We start from the raw sequence: 17,082 nt of genomic DNA on the forward strand, positions 1-17,082 counted from the left end.
TCAGGGCCTGGTTAACTAGCTCAGGTAAATGTTAACGGTCACGCCCCTCATCCCATTATTTCCTCAACCAGAGTGCCTGTGTGTGGAATGCAGGAGTGTGTGGAATGCAGGGCCCCTGGTCCCCTGTAAACAGGGCCGGCTCTTGCTTTCAGAGGCAGGGGGTTTAGTCAAAGTCTCAGGACGGCTACTGAGACCCCAACACCCAAGCCGAGAGGCAGGAATAAGCCCTGAGCACACCAACTGTGGCTCACAAACAAACAAAAGATGGTATTCAAGATTCGGTGGTGAGTTATTCAGTTTTGCTCCAATGTTATTAATAAATGTCTCTTTACTTTTTTCTTTTTGACTCAAGTGAATAACTTGTAGACAGACAACAGGCAGATTGGGCGATAGTTTCCGATGTCATGGATGTCTCCCTTCTTGTAGAACAGAGCGGTCCTGCTGGTTTTCCATTGGGATGGAAACTTGCATACGGACAGGTAGTGTGTGAAGAGCTGAGCTAGTGTATTGACGAGTGGTGGCGGCAGATTCTTCAGGTGTTCAGGTCTGACCTTGTCTGGATTGGGTGCTGTATGTGTCTTTACCGACAAAATGGTGTGTTGAATTTCAGAAGGGAGGACATTGGGAATGACATACCATCCTGTGGAATTTGGTATGTGGGCAGGTGGACATGGCTGTCGAAGAGATCTGAGTAGAAGTCATGAATAATCCTCTCCATTGCCCTTCTGAAAGATGTGATTAGAACGTTGGAGGGCAGTCATCTTGGTCTTGTAGTTGGCGAAGGACAGGCGAGCATTGTGAATACTTTTCCTGGCTTCTGTCGCATTGACCAACAACACTTCTGCTCTTCTCTCTTTGAGGTCTTCCTTTATTGCTTCTCAGCACAGCTTTGCGAGCTCCAACGTTAGCTTGTGATTGCCTGAAGCTCATGCTAAACCACTTTGGCAAATGAGCTCAAGAGTTTCTGAAGACAGGTGGCTGTTTGTGGCTTTCCCACTCCCAGCATTCCTCGTGCAGTTATGGAGGTGCTGAATCAGTCGATCGTATTCCTCGTTGATGTTGTCAATGACAGCATCTTTCCACATTGCCGCAGTAGTGCCAAAGAGCTCCCAGTTGGTGGTCATTCTGGGAGTTCTTTTCTTTTCTTCTTCTTCTTCTTCTTTTTTTTTTTGCTTTTTGAGCCACACATGGCGATGCTCAGGGGTTATTCTCAGGAATTACTCCTGGCGGTGCTCAGGGGACCATATGGGATGCTGGGAATTGAACCTGGGTCAGCTGCGTGCAAAGCAAACGCCTTACCCGCTGTGCTATTGCTCCAGCCCCAAGGGAGTTCTCTTAAACTTAAACTTTGCAGTCCTTTCTTCCTGCTCTGTGAAGTAGAATTTTGCACAAAGGAGATGGTGGTCCAATCCTGTTTGGAATTTTGGGACAACAGCGGCATTGGTTAGGCAAATACCTTCAGTTGAATATGATGTGGTCAATTTTGTTGTGGAATTGTCCACCGGGAGACTCCCATGTCCAGTGTTTAGATTCAGCCTTCTGGAACTGTGAGTTACCATGGATGGTTTTGGTCAACATGATGAACTCAGACAGTCTCTCACCCTGTTCGTTCCATTCTAGGCCATGGGTCCCAATGTGGAGTTCTTCGGGCAACCTTCTTGGTCCTATCTTGAACTGCTCAGGAGGAAGAGAGCAGCGTGAAACGCTTTCAAGAGTATCGAAGAAGTGGTTAAGAGGATGAAGAACCCCTAGCTGTGGGCACATCTTTTTGACTCCACCGTTCTTCCTGCACATATGCCTCAGAGACCTGGGCCCTTCGTAAACAGGATGAGAACGCTATTCCGGTATCCCAAAAAGGAATCGAAAGAGCTATGCTTGGAATATCACATTTCACTCAAGTGAGAGAAGGAATCTGGAGTTCTGACCTCTGTCGGTGATCAAGAATCAGGGACGCTGTCTCGTTTGCCAAGGCGTCAAAAATCAGATGGGCCAGTCACGTAATGCAATTTAGAGATAACCGCTGGACTAGAGCTGTTATCAACTGCATTTCGTGGGATGTCAAAAGACTGTATGGCTGCCCACCTACGAGATGGTCAGACATTTTCATCAGAACCCTGAATGGTTCTTGAGGCTCTTCATGTCCCTGGAGCAAGCAGATAACATTGGGCTACACTAGCATGCAACAGGTACAAATGGAGATGTTACTGGTGCCCACTTGAGTGAATTGAAGATCAATGGGATGACAAGTGATACAAGTGATACTTTTTTCTTTTTATCAATCTGATACAACTTTGGTTACTTGTCTAGCCTTTGAGAACTTGTGATAATTTCACTACTACTTCAGAAATGCTGTCTTGTCATTTTTCCTTAGGCATTCAGCTCTTGGTTATTTATTTCAACTAGATCAAACTAAACTTTATAATATTCCATGAACTTTGTATGTCTTCCTGTCATCTCACCTTGGCTAGGACAGATTTCTTCTGGATAATTCTGGTTGGATAAACCAGAGATAAAAGTTTTCTTGTTTCCTTCTGATTTTCTGCTCTACCTGAATCTAAGATACTCTCGTCTAACTTTTATCTATTTGTAAAAAACATCAGTTCTAATTTTTTGTAGTAGTGTGTGAAGTACTCAACATTGTGAAGTTCAACTAATGTCAGCCCACATATGAATGTCTTCAGAATTAGGTGTACACAGCATTGAGACAGTGACAGTTACTAGGAATGAATCTCAACTGAATTATTACTAATTTTTTTTAGTTTGGGCTTGAACTAACTTCTCATGCATGCAAAACATACACTTTACTATTGAGCACTGAGTTTTGAAGCTGAGTATGTGATGAGCATGAGTCAAATCTACTAAAGAAGGACCCTCCTCATCAAGTCAATGCTTAGAAGGAAGAAAAACAGCTTACCTAAATCATACCAGCAAGTAGCAACCACATAAATACTCAGGTTTTGAAAACCTATAACAAAAAATCATTTTTGGTGTCCTGGGAAGTGCTGTTATGACCTTCTCTTTTCCCCTGAGGTCAGGAAAAGCCTGTCTCAAGTGAAAAATTTTCTGACCTACAGCAGAATTTGATGCAGATATCTCTTTCTTTATGAGAGTTTATGTTACTTCACACTATTTTGATGAAAGACCAAATTCAGTACTTGTTCCCACTGAACTGGAAGAAATTTGAGCAGACTTCACTTTTTTGACAAAGAGTAAATCTCAATAGAGTTTGTCCCAAGTCTTAGAAGAACATTGTAATTTTAGTGGGTGTTGCATTAAATCTGTAATACTTTGGATAGAAAGACAATTTTGACAATGTTGGTTCTTCCAATTCATGAACAGCAGATATCTTTTTATTTCCTGGGGTCCTCTTCTATTTATTTTAGGGGTAATTTATAGTTTGCACTGTCCAGGTTTTTCATCTCCATTGTTAAATTGATTTTTAGGTAATTGATTTTTGAGGTAGTATTTTGAGGTTTTGTTTGTCTGTTTGTTTTTCTTTTTTGGGTTACACCTGGCGATGCACAGGGGTTATTCCTGGCTTTTGCACTCAGGAATCACTCCTGGCGGTGCTCAGGGGACCATATGGGATGCTGGGAATCGAACCCGGGTCGGCTGCATGCAAGGCAAACACCCTACCTGCTGTGCTATCACTTCAGTCCCTTGAGGTAGTATTTTGAAAGGGATTGCCTTAAAATTTCGTTGTTTTTGTTCATTATTTGAATACAGGAATGTTATTGATTTTTGTGTATTAATTTTGTAATCTGCTACTTGCTGCATTTATTTATTCTAATTTTTTTGCAGTCTAGGGATTCCAATGTATAGTGTCACGTAGTCTGAAAAATAGTGATTGTTTGCATTTTTCTTTTCCAATATGGATCCTTTAATATATTTTTCTTGCCTGATTACTATGGTGAGGACTTCAAATAATGCTGAATAAGAGTAGTGACAGTTGAAATCCTTGCGTTCTATCTGATCTTAGGGGAAAGGCTCTCAGTTTTTCAACATTGAATATAATATTGGCTGTGTATTTGTTGCAGATAAATTACTATCTGAGGTGTGTATCCTTTTTTTTTGATGAGGGGGTATCATGATTTGATATTGCATCTTGTTAAATGTTTTCTTTGCATCAGTTGATGGAACTTTCTGATATTATATTTCTTACATTAATTGATTTTTCTATACTGAACCATTCATCACCAGTGTTCCCATCTTCTATTCCCAGGACACCAATACCCTTTTCAACACTCTCCCAAACTAAATTGTGTGGATGAATTCTACTATAGTGTTGCAGTTGGCCCTTTGTTGCTACCTTGTTGTGTATCTTTAAGTTCCACACACAAGTGAGACCATTCTCTATCTAAGCCTCTCCTCAGACTCTCTTCACTCAGCATGATATCTTCTAGTTCGATCCATGTTACTGCAGATTACACGATTTTGTTTTTTTTTTTAGTTCTGCACAGTATTCCATTGTATATATATATGTATATATATCACAACTTCTTCATCCATTCATCTGTAGGTAGGCATTTAGATTGTTTCCATATCTTTGCTGTTGTATCATGTTGATAAACATAGGTGTGCATATAGCCTTTTAAATGGATTTTTTGTATTTGAGAGTCAAATACCAAGAAGTGATATTGCTAGGATGTATGAGAGTTTTATACCTATTTTTAGTAGATTTCCATATTGCTTTCCATAGAGCTGAACCAGCCTAGAATTACACCAACAATGGATGAGAATTCCTGTCTCACCATAACCCTGCCAACACAGGCTATTTTTCCCCCTCTTTTATTGAATCACTGTGAGATACAGTTACAAAGTTTTCATGTTTGAGTTTCAGTCATACAATGATTGAACATCCATCCCTCCACCAGTGAGCACTTTCCACCACCAATGTCCCCAGTATCTCTCCCCTGCATTCCCACCCCCTCCCCCTGCCTCTGTGGCAGACAATTTCCCCCATACTCTCTCTCTACTTTTAGGCATTTTAGTTTGCAATATAGATACTGAAAAGCTATCACATTTAGTCCTTTATCTACTTTCAGCACACACCTCCCATCCTGAATGATCTCTCTAACAATCATTGACTTAGTGATCCTTTCTCTATTCCAGCTTCTCCCATTAATGAGGCAGTATTCCAACCATGGAGCAATATTCCTGGCCCTTGTGTCTACTGTCCTTGGGTGCCAGTCTCATGTTATGTTATTTTATATTCCAGTGCAGTCATTCTTTGTTTGTCTCTCTCTTTCTAACTCATTTTACTTAATATAATATCCTCCATGACCATGCACTTGTACGCAAATTTCATGACTTTATGTTTCCTAACAGCTGCATAGTATTCCACTAACATAGGCTACTTTCAGACTTTGGATATGTGCCATCCTCACTGGAGCTAATCTCAAAAGTTTTTTTTTTGATTTGTATTTCTACAAACATGAGTGTTGATGGAACATTTTTGTATATTTGTTGGACATCCATATATTTTCTTTGGGAAGTCTCTATTCATCTCTTATACCATTTGTGGATAGAATTGTTGGATTTTTTTGTTGTTGTTGAGTTTTATGAGTGCTTTCTAGGGAAGATTCTTGTTTATTGATATTTTGCTTGGTTGATCTGTCCAATATGAGTGTGATATATTGAAATCTTCCACTAATATTGTGCTGCCACTGATGTATTTCCTCAGGTATATTAGGTGTTGCTTTGTAAATTTTGATGCCCCTTCATTTGGTGCATATATGTTGATAAGAGTTAAGTCCTCTCGGCCCATTGATACTTTAAACTGTATGTAATGTCCTTCCCTATCTTTTGTGATCTTTTTAATTTGAATGTCATTTGATCTGAAACCAGTACGACTATCCCAGTTTTTTCCTCTTTGCCATGAGCCTGTTTGATTGCTTTCTAGTCATTCACTTTGAGCCTATGTTTATCATGAGTTTAATGTGTTTCTTGTAAACAAAATAAGGCCAGTTCTTGTTTCATGATCCATACTTCTATAATTTTATGGGGATTTAAGTCTATTGACATTTGTGAAATTATTGAGATGAAAGTGTTTTTTGCCATGTATATCTGTAGAGTTGGTTGCTTGTACTATGAAGTGTTTCTTTTTTTTTTTTTAATTGGATCACCACGAGAACAGTTACAAAGCTTTCCCGTCTAAGTCTTGGTCATACGATGATCAAACACCCATCCCCTCACCAGTGTACACCCTCCCCTACCAAGAACCCCAGTATACCCCCATCCCACCCCTTCCTCTGCCAATGTGGCAGATGATTTCTATCTTATTCTCTCTCTGCTTTGATCACATTCAATATTTCCACAAAAGATCCACCATTATTATTTGGAATTTTCCCCAACATTCAGACCTGCCAAAAAAAGCATCATTAGATAGTTTGTTTTCTATTGCTGATATGAAGAGCATTTTGGATTTCTGATATTTTAATAATAAGTCTGGAGGGATTTTTGCCAAAAGCCGCTGGGTTCCGAGATTGTTTTGTGTGCCTCTGGGAACCTGGCCATTCAGGAGCCAGGAGCTGTTTGTGGGCAGAAACTTGGGGCCTCGTTGGGGCAGGGAGAAGGGCCAGTTCCATCCCCCCGCCCCATGAGGCCCCTTGTGTCATATCACTGCAGTCTCATGCCTGGCTGTCCAATAGATGCTGAAAAGGTGGCAGCCACTGCACCATCCAGGAGAAAAGGCGGAAGACACAAACACCTTTCCCCACCTGGGGTGGCACTGTGACATAGTTTAGTGCTCAGTCCAGATGTATTTCTGCCAGAAACTGCTAGTTTCCGAGGTCGGTCTGAGTGCCTCTGGGATCATGGCCATTCAGGAGCCAGGAGCCATTTGTGGATGGCAACTTGGGGCCTCGTCAGGGCAGGGAGAGGGGCCGTTTCCAACCCCATCCCTTGAGGCCCTGCATGTCACTGCTTTCTCTCTAGTTTTGGGCAGGGGTAGATGCTAGATAATTTATTTTTCATTGCTCACTTTATGTATCAGGAAAGGTCACACGGCTGAGCGATTTGAAGGAATAGTCCTGTAGCCACATACCAGAGCCATGCTTGTAGAAGCTCATGGTCACCGGAAGTCCATCTGAGAAGGCAGGGAGACTGCACCTGCTCCATCTGGGACGTCCCGGAGATATTGGCTTGGTATGGAGACCGGAGAATTCTCTGGTGTTGTGGTGCCCGCTGGGTTACTTCACTCAAAGTGTTTCTTTTTTATATATGGCCCTTCAGTATCCTTGCCAGGGCTGTATTAGATTCCAAAAATGTCCTCAGCTCCTGTTTGAGGATTTTTTTTATCCTTCTTCCACTCTGAGTAGGAATCTTGCTGGGAAGAGAATTACTGATTGGCAATTCTTTTTGTTCAGTACTTTGTATATGTTATTTCATTCTTTTTTTTTTTTTGCTTGCAAGGTTTCACTAGAAAAATCTACTGTGACTATTTTCATTTTTCCTTGCATAGGTGTTGTTGTTTTTGTATTGCAGCTATAAGAAGTCTGTCTCTAGCACTGGTTCTTGGTGTTGTTTTGGTTGTGTTTACTTTAGTTGGTACTCTTTGGGCCTTTTGGGTCAGTGTTCCCACTTATTCTTCAGGTTGGGGAAATTTTTCCTAATTATTTGTTCAATTAATGTCTCTTCTTTCTCACTTTTTTTTCTTTTCTGGAATTCCCAGACCAAGTCTGGAGTTGTTCCTCTTGGCATAGTCAATAAGTTTTCTTTATACTCATTTTATCTCATTTTCTTTTCTAATTCCTTTTCTTTTTTGTATGTTTACTATATCTTCACTTGTACCAATGAACTTTTCAGCTTTATCCATACCGCTTCTAAGACTTGCTACCATATTCTTAATTTCCACTATGTCTATTTGGACCATTTATTTTATTTTATTAATTAATTAATTTTTTGTTTTTTGGGTCTCACCCAGAGATGTTCAAGAGTTACTCAGGGGTTATTCAGGGGACCATATGGGATGCCGGGGATTGAACATGCAAGGCAAATACCCACTGGACTATTGCTCCAGCTCCTTATTTTATTTTACTTTTTTTTTTTATCAAACTCTCCTCAAGTTTATTCTTTATTCTAATATCATTTTAAGGTCATTGAGCATTGTTATGATTGTTTTTCTAAAGACTTCTGGATTACTACAAATATCTGATGTCATTAAAATTCCCTGGGATTTTGTTTCCTATTGTCACTGCTATGTTCTTTCACTTCTTATTGTCTTAGATATTACATTCACCACTGACTAAGGGTAGTGCTGTTGATGTTCAGACAGTACTCATGGGTGGGTTGGGAGTGGGCAGGTGTCTAGGATATCTTAGGAACTTTACTGCCTTGGCCAATGTGATGTAGGTCCCTTGTTTTCATGGTGATTTTTTCTCAGTGTGGCTTGGCTAAAATATGGGTTTTTCCAAAAGAACTTTGAGTGAACAGATGCCTGAATATAGTTGACTTGGATTTTGAGATAACAGGCGACACAAAATGTGTATTTAGGGTAGGTTTTTTTTGAGGGGTCACAAGAAGACACACAGATGGACAAAAGGCATGTGGAAAAATGCTCTCCAAAATATGGAGAATATTGTCTGCCATGGAGACAGTGGGAGGGTGGGAAAGGGGGGGTATACCGGGGATATTGGTGGTGGGGAATGTGCACTGGTAGAGGGATGGGTGTTTGATCATTGTGTGATTGTAACCCAAACATGAAAGCTTCTAACTATCTCACAGTGATTCAATAAAATAAAAAAAAGCTCTCCATAATTTATCATCAGGTAAATGCAAATCAAAACAACAATGAGGTACCACCTCATGCCTGTGAGATTGGCAGGCAACACACACACAATGTATTGGGTGGATGTGGAGAAACAGGGACTGCTATTGACTGCTATTGTCAGCTGGCTCAACCTTTGGAAAAACAATATGGACACTTCTCAAAAACTAATAACTTCACTTCCATATGACCCAGCAGTTCCAGTTCAGGGTTTTGCCCTTGGGGAGGAAAAATTCAATTTTGAAAGGACATCTGTATTCCTATGCTCATTGCAGTCCTACCACAATATCTAAATCCCAGAAACAACTCAAGTATCCAAGATCAGATGACTGGATGAAGAAACTCTAGAACATATTCATAAATAGAATACTATTTGGCTGTAAGAAAAATAAAATTATGATATTTTCTGCCATGTGGATGGAGTGGAGAGTATTAAGTAAAGTTAGTTAGACAGAGAGGGGCAGACAGAAAATGATCTCTCTCTGATTGAGATATGAAAAAACAATAGTGGAATAACAAATACTCAAGGGCAACAAAACCTGAGAACTACTCTTCTGTTGTAAGCTTACCATGGGATGAGGTAGGTGGGACAGTGGGACAGTGGTGCAGGGAAATGTATACCTGAGTGGATAGTGTGGTGCTGTAATAGTTCATGTATGAAAACCTACTAATAACAGTTTGTAAATCACATGTGTCACCTCTCCCTCACAAAAATTCCTATGGATATTAAAAAACCTGATCAGATATTGAACATCCAATACAAATAAAACATTAATTTATTTTAGTAAATGTGTAAAATTCCTTTGCAAGCTAGGAGTAAAGAAACCTTATCTCTTGGGGCAATGTTAGGTGACATGAGTGAATACCATAATCAATGCCAAGTGCTGAGAAGTTGCTTGCCTTTGCTTGCCTTTGCAAGAAGCTTCTCTCATGCTTCTAGCAAGACTGGTTACATGGCTATGAATTCTCTAAGTATTGCCAGTACATGAAGCTCTATATCATTCCTTTAATCCTGAATGACAATCTAGATGAGTCTATAATAATATGTATAGAATATTCTTGATGAGGTGTTCATTTCATTGAGGTTTTTTTTATTATATTCCTCCATTCTTTTATAGCTCAGAGTCTCATGTGATCTCCTGTGAATTTTATGGGCCTTCCATTGTATGTAAGTTTCTTTTTTAAATTTTGCTGTTGTCAGTATTATTTATCTATATTTAGATTTTGTCATTTTGAATACAATGTGTTTGAGTTTCCTTGTTTTAGTCTATCATAACTGAGACCTTTATTGTCTTTTGAATTTTGCTGTCTGTACTACTTAACTTTGAAAATTCTTATCCATAATTTCTTTAATTTTTAATTTATTTTTAAAATTTCCTCCTACACGTTATGTAAACACAGTGGTTTGCAAAGTTCATGATCATTTGTTACAATCATTCAATATTCCAACATCAATCCCACCACCTTTACACCTTCCCTCCACCATTGCCTCCAAGTTTCCAAACCATCTTGTAAGCCTGCCCCTATGGCAGGCCCTCATTAGTTTACTTTATATTGCTTGTTATCAATAATAAGCTAACAAAATGATCAAAAATTGTTTCCTTAGAAGAAAATTAGTGTAAATTGTTATTTCTCACCATGGAGACATTAAGTCCTTGTATGAGGGATTACTATGATGTTGTTACAGGTTACCCTTTTTGTATTTATGTTTTGTTAATTGAGACTGGTTGCCTACTATGTTACATCCCATCCAATCTGGTGTGCTACTACTGGTTTATCTGTGTTGTAGAGTTTGAGATGTTGTGCAGCTACAGGAAGTTCAAAATTTTTAATGGGGTGATACAGCTGGAGTTAAGTTTTTATTTATTTTTTTTTATTATTTTTTATTATTTTTTTTCTTCTTTATTTTTTTAATTTTTTTTAATAATTTATTTATTTTTAATTAGAGAATCACCGTGAGGGTACAGTTACAGATTTATACACTTTTGTGCTTATACTTCCCTCATACAAAGTTCGGGAACCCATCCCTTCACCAGTGCCCATTCTCCACCACTCGTAAACCCGGCGTCCCTCCCACCCTCCCCAATCCCATCTCCCCCCCACCCCACCCTGCCACTGTGGCAGGGCATTCCCTTCTGTTCTCTCTCTCTAATTAGCTGTTGTGGTTTGCAATAAAGGTGTTGAGTGGCCGCTGTGCTCAGTCTCTAGCCCTCATTCAGCCCGCAACTCCCTTCCCCCACATGGCCTTCAACTACAATGTAGTTGGTGATTGCTTCTCTGAGTTGCCCTTTCCCCGGAACGTGAGGCCAGCCTCGAAGCCATGGGGTCAACCTCCTGGTACTTATTTCTACAGTTCTTGGGTATTAGTCTCCCACTCTGATATTCTATATACCATAGATGAGTGCAGTCTTTCTATGTCTGTCTCTCTCTTTCTGACTCATTTCACTCAGCATGAAACTTTTCATGCCCATCCACTTAACTACAAAATTCTTGACTTCCTTTTTTCTAACAGCTGCATAGTATTCCATTGTATAGATGTACCAAAGTTTCCTCAACCAGTCATCCGTTTTGGGGCATTCGGGTTTTTTCCAGATTCTGGCTATTGTAAACAGTGCTGCGATGAACATACATGTGCAGATGTTGTTTCGATTGTACTTTTTTGCCTCTCTGGGATATATTCCCAGCAGTGGTATTGCTGGGTCAAATGGGAGCTCAACCTCTAGTTTTCTGAGAATCGTCCATACTGTTTTCCAAAAGGGCTGAACTAGCCGGCATTCCCACCAGCAGTGTAGAAGGGTCCCTTTCTCCCCACATCCTCTCCAACAGCGGTTGCTTTTGTTCTTTTGGATGTGTGCCAGTCTCTGTGGTGTGAGGTGGTATCTCATGGTTGTTTTGATCTGCATCTCTCTGATGATTAGTGATGCAGAGCACTTTTTCATGTGCCTTTTGGCCATTCGTATTTCTTCCTAAATGGTGCTGGCACAACTGGACAACCACATGCAAAAAAATGGGTTTAGACCTTGACCTGACACCATGCACAAAAGTCAGATCAAAATGGATTAAAGACCTCAACATTAGACCACAAACCATAAGGTACATTGAAGACAAGGTCGGCAAAACCCTCCACGATATTGAAGATAAAGGTATCTTCAAAGGTGACACGGAACTAAGCAATCTAGTAAAAACAGAGATCAACAAATGGGACTACATTAAACTAAAAAGCTTCTGCACCGCAAGATATACAGTGACCAGAATACAAAGACTATCCACAGAATGGGAAAGGATATTTACACAATACCCATCAGATAAGGGGTTGATATCAATGGTATATAAAGCACTGGTTGAACTCTACAAAAAGAAAACATCCAACCCCATCAAAAAATGGGGCGAAGAAATGGAGTTAAGTTTTTAAGTGGGTGGCAGCTTTGTGTGTGCAAGTGACTGCCGGGGCTTCCAGAAGTACAGGGAACTGGGGAGGCAGCCCATCCCAACTCCGCAAAAGCCTGGAGATTTCAGTCACAAAATCCGCATATCCGAATTTTTCAGCAGATTAACTGTTGAGTGAAGCTCAGTCGTGAGACCATGGGGTCCGACTGGCAGCAATTTTGAATTGTGAGAGCAAGTGTTTGTTGGGCTGTTTGGGTGGGACAGCCCTCAACTTTTTTAAACTACTGTTTTCTTTTTCTATCATATTTACCTTGTGTTCTACAGGAATTTGATAATTCTTTTATTGTCCTTCTGAAACTCATCCTATAGTTCTATATATTGTTCATTTCTTTTAAGACCCTTTTCCCACTTTCTGTTATTTTCTAGAGGTTTCCTCCATCTCATATTGAACGATCTATATTTTTTTCTTCAGCTGCTGTTATTCTGATGCTTAGATATTCTACTGCAATGTTTATATCGCTAACCAACCTTCTTATTTTTGCTATTTATGCTTATTAATTTCTTATTTGTCTCTCATAATTTCTTGTGCTTTGATGACTACCTGTGCATTGTTACTTTGAGCTCATTAAACAACCTAAATAAATGTCACTAAATTTATTTTCTGAGGGGTTACTTAGCTGCTTGGTGCTGCTTGAGCCCTCTATGTATTGTTTTTGCAAATTGAACTTGGTGACTTTTACGTGTCTAACCCTTTGTACCCTTTTCTGTACTCCTTCAGTGCCGAGGGCTTGCTTCTTTGTAGATGCCCTTCTGAAACTCCCAAAACAACTAGACTGGGAATTGCTCTTTTCCTTCCCTACCTATCTTTATCCAGTAATAGGAACTAAATATTGTGAGAAGTGTGAGATTTTTCATGGACCCTGATCAGTTGAAATGGCGAAGTTCATGTAGAGGCTGGAGATTACTCTCAACCAGCAGAGATTCTTTTGTGGTTCTTTTGTCTCTATTTTCTTTTTTTAAAAAATTTTATTTTTTTTGAATCACCATGACAAAAGTTACAAAGCTTTCAGGTTTAAGTCTCAGTCATACAATGCTCACCCCCCATCCCTTCACCTGTGCACCTATTCCCCCACCAAGAACCCCAATATACCCCCCACCCACCCCCACCCTTCCTCGCACCTGAGTGGCCAATGATCTTCACTTTATTCTCTCTATACTTTGGATACATTTAATATTTCAACAGAGAACTGATTATTATTATTTGGAATTTTCCCCCAACAATCAAACCTGCTGAAAAGGCATCATTTGATAGGACTCATATTCACCCGAGGGCTATTTTGAGATCTTTTCCCATTATTTGTTGTTGTCTGTAAGCTTTCTGTTGCTCATCTTGAAGCTCACTGATTCTGTCTTCAGCTCTAGTCATTCAACTGTTGAGGACACCTACTGAGTTTTTTGTTTCATCTATTGAATCCTTTATTCGTGACATTTCTGTTTGTAGCTTTTCTATTTCTTCTCTCATTTATTCCTGTATTTTTTTGGCTGCCCATTCCACGTGGTTTCATTCAAGCCGTCTTTTAATTTCCTGGATATCTGTTCCACTGTTTCTTTGAGTTCATTGAACATCTTCAACATTTTGACTTTGAATTCCTTATCGGAGAGATCGCATTTGAGGGTGGCCCCTGTTGAGGCTTCTGGATCTTTTTCTTCATTTTTCCCTCGTGGTGGAATTTGCACTGTTTCTTCATGTTGTTATGGTAGTATGGAGGTTGGACATTCCAGTTCACTATCACTTTTACCTGTTGCTATGATAGGGAATTCTGGGTAAGCTCAGCTGATCGTGTTCCCCTTTTTCCCGTTTCAGGTGCTCCTCTCAGGTGCTCGTCTGTGGCTTATGTGAGGCCTCTAGTGAAGCTTTGGAGGATGTATTCTTTTACATTGAACTTGTACAGATTCTTGTGTCTACTGGTATTATGGTGCAATTGGGATAGGCTAGTGGACTATTTGCCTAATGTGTTTGACATGGCCAGGATATTCTCCCCAGAATTACTTGGTGGAGGTAGAGATATGAGTCCAGAGTGCTGGGAAAGGGGAAAATAACATGGCCGCAGGCCCAACAGGAGGCCACGCCCACTGCTCCAGAGGTCATGCTCCCTAGCTCGGAGGTCACACCTGTGAGACATCCTGAGAGCTGGGACTATAACACTTGGGGAGCCGAAATGGTCTTGGGAGGCTGGAAGGCACTGGCGTCCAATTTGGACTGTGTGTGCACGCACACTTGGTCCGAGGGTCTGCTCAGTCACCCACCTCTTATCTGTCTTCTTTAAGGAAGCAACTGCGAATCTCTTTTCTCGATGTTTAAAATTTTTGTTGTTAAGTTTTACAAAAGTTTTATATATTTTGCATACTAACCCTTTGTCAGATATGTGATGGGAAAATGTTTTATCCCGTTATGTAGGGTATTTTTATTAGTTTTTTTTTGCAGTATAGAAGCTTTTTGATTTAATATAGTCCTATTTGTTTATCTTCTGTTTGATAGGCATCAAGTTAACTGTTTTGAAGTATTCTGCCTATGTTTTTCTCAGTACCAGTTAAGGAATTATATCAAGTTCTTACCCTATATTCAATTGCCTTTTGTGTTAGGTGTGAGATAGGAATCTGAGTTTATTTTTTTTTTTGCATGTGGCTGACCAGTTTTCACCAGCATCATTTGTTAAGAGTTTTTCCTTGTTTCATTTTACTCTCTTGGCTCTTTTGTCAAAGATGAACTGACCTGTGGGTCTGTCTCTGTGTTCTCACTATTGGTTTGAGAGTCAGTCTATTCCAGTACCACACTGTCTTGATTATTATAGTTTTATAGTGCATTTAGGAAACTTCAATAGCTGTACCAAAAAGTTCTAGAAGCAATAAACTTGTATAGTAAGGTGGCAGGCTACAAAATGAACATGCAGAAACCCGTAGCATGCCTATACAAAAACAATGAAGCAGAAGAGTGATAAAAACAAAACAATTCCATTTACAGTTGTCTCAAAAAGGCAAGTACCTGGAAATCAGCTTAATGAAAGAGGTGAAAACTTTTACAAATAAAATTATAAAAATAGAAGACACAAAGACAGGAAACACATTTATTGAAAGGATTAATATTGTCAAAAATGACCATCCTGGGCATGAAAAGTTTCATGCTGAGTGAAATGAGTCAGAAAGAGAGAGACAGACATAGAAAGATTGCACTCATCTAGGGCATATAGAATAACAGAGTGGGAGACTAACACCCAAGAATTGTAGAAATAAGTACCAGGAGGTTGACTCCATGGCTTGGAGGCTGGCCTCACATTCTGGGGAAAGGGCAACTCAGAGAAGGGATCACCAACTATAATGTAGTCGAAGGCCATGTGGGGGAAGGGAGTTGTGGGCTGAATGAGGGCTAGAGACTGAGCACAGTGGCCACTCAACACCTTTATTGCAAACCACAACAGCTAATTAGAGAGAGAGAACAGAAGGGAATGCCCTGCCACAGTGGCAGGGTGGGGTGGGGGAAGATGGGATTGGGGAGGGTGGGAGGGATGCTGGGTTTACTGGTGGTGGAGAATGGGCACTGGTGAAGGGATGGGTTCCCGAACTTTGTATGAGGGAAGCATAAACACAAAAGTGTATAAATCTGTAAATGTGCCCTCATGGTGATTCACTAATTAAAAATAAATTAATTAATTAAATTAAAAAAATTAAGGATTAAGGTTTATATTATTTATCATGGCTACCCCTTGGTGGACACACTGAAATAAATCAATAACTTTTAAAAAAATGACCATCCTTTTCAAAACACCTTACAGGCTCATCAAAATACCTATAAAATAATTTGACACATTTTTTTTTATAAATGTAGACCAAATGCTGCCAAAAATATATATGGAGTACTTAAACCCTCACCCCCAAGAATAGCCAAAACAGAGAAAAAAAGAAGATGGGAGTCTTTTTTTCCCCACTCAACTTTAAATCATACTATAAAGTTACAGTAATGAAGACAGTCTGGTACTACTATCTTTTATAGGGAAGCAAGTCTGAGCTGACTCTGTACCAAAGATCCTATCAAAATACACGTGGAGCATCATATATACTCAAGAATTCATTCCCATCCTGACTCTCAAAATGTGCAAGCCTGGAACCCCTCCAGGCTGTAGATCTAACTGTGCTTGGTGTGGGAAAAAGCCACTTTTTTCAGTTTTGTATTTTACTAATTGATACACCATTAATTTACAAATTAGTTGACAGTAGACAAAGTATACAATGGTTCCAACTCCAATCATTACCCTTCACCCATCTTCTTGACAGACACATTTTTAAGCATAGTTATTGTAGTTTGGATACCATGCTTATATATACTCATGGTAATTGTTTCTAATGGTTTAGATTTATACAGATGCCTCTGGGTTACACCCCAGTTGAGTCCAAGGCTCCTGACCTTGCCCCCTATATTCCCTCCTCTACACCTAATACTTTTACCAAAAGTCCCAGAGTGTGTGGAAGGATTACAGGGCTATGATCCTGATAAGACTGGGAAAAAATTAATTAAATGGTGCGTCTTAAAATATAAATAGGAAAAACAAAATTGTTTTAAAATATAAATAGGAAAAACAAAATTAATTAAATGGTGCGTCTTAAAATATAAATAGGAAAAACAAAATTAATTAAATGGTGCGTCTTAATATATAAATAGGAAAAACAAAATTAATTAAATGGTGCATCTTAAAATATAAATAGGAAAAACAAAATTGTCTTTCATGCTAGTGGCTTTATGCAATTAGACTTAAATTGCATAAAAACTCTATACTTTCATTTCTCTTCACATTTTGTATTGTTGATGTTGCTTTTATGTTCTTTTCATATAGTGTGCTTGTTAACAATTTTTATTGTATTTCTGGTATTCGTTT

The sequence above is a fragment of the Sorex araneus genome, chromosome 1, assembly GCF_027595985.1.
Source record: "Sorex araneus isolate mSorAra2 chromosome 1, mSorAra2.pri, whole genome shotgun sequence".
Classification (NCBI taxonomy): Eukaryota; Metazoa; Chordata; class Mammalia; order Eulipotyphla; family Soricidae; genus Sorex; species Sorex araneus.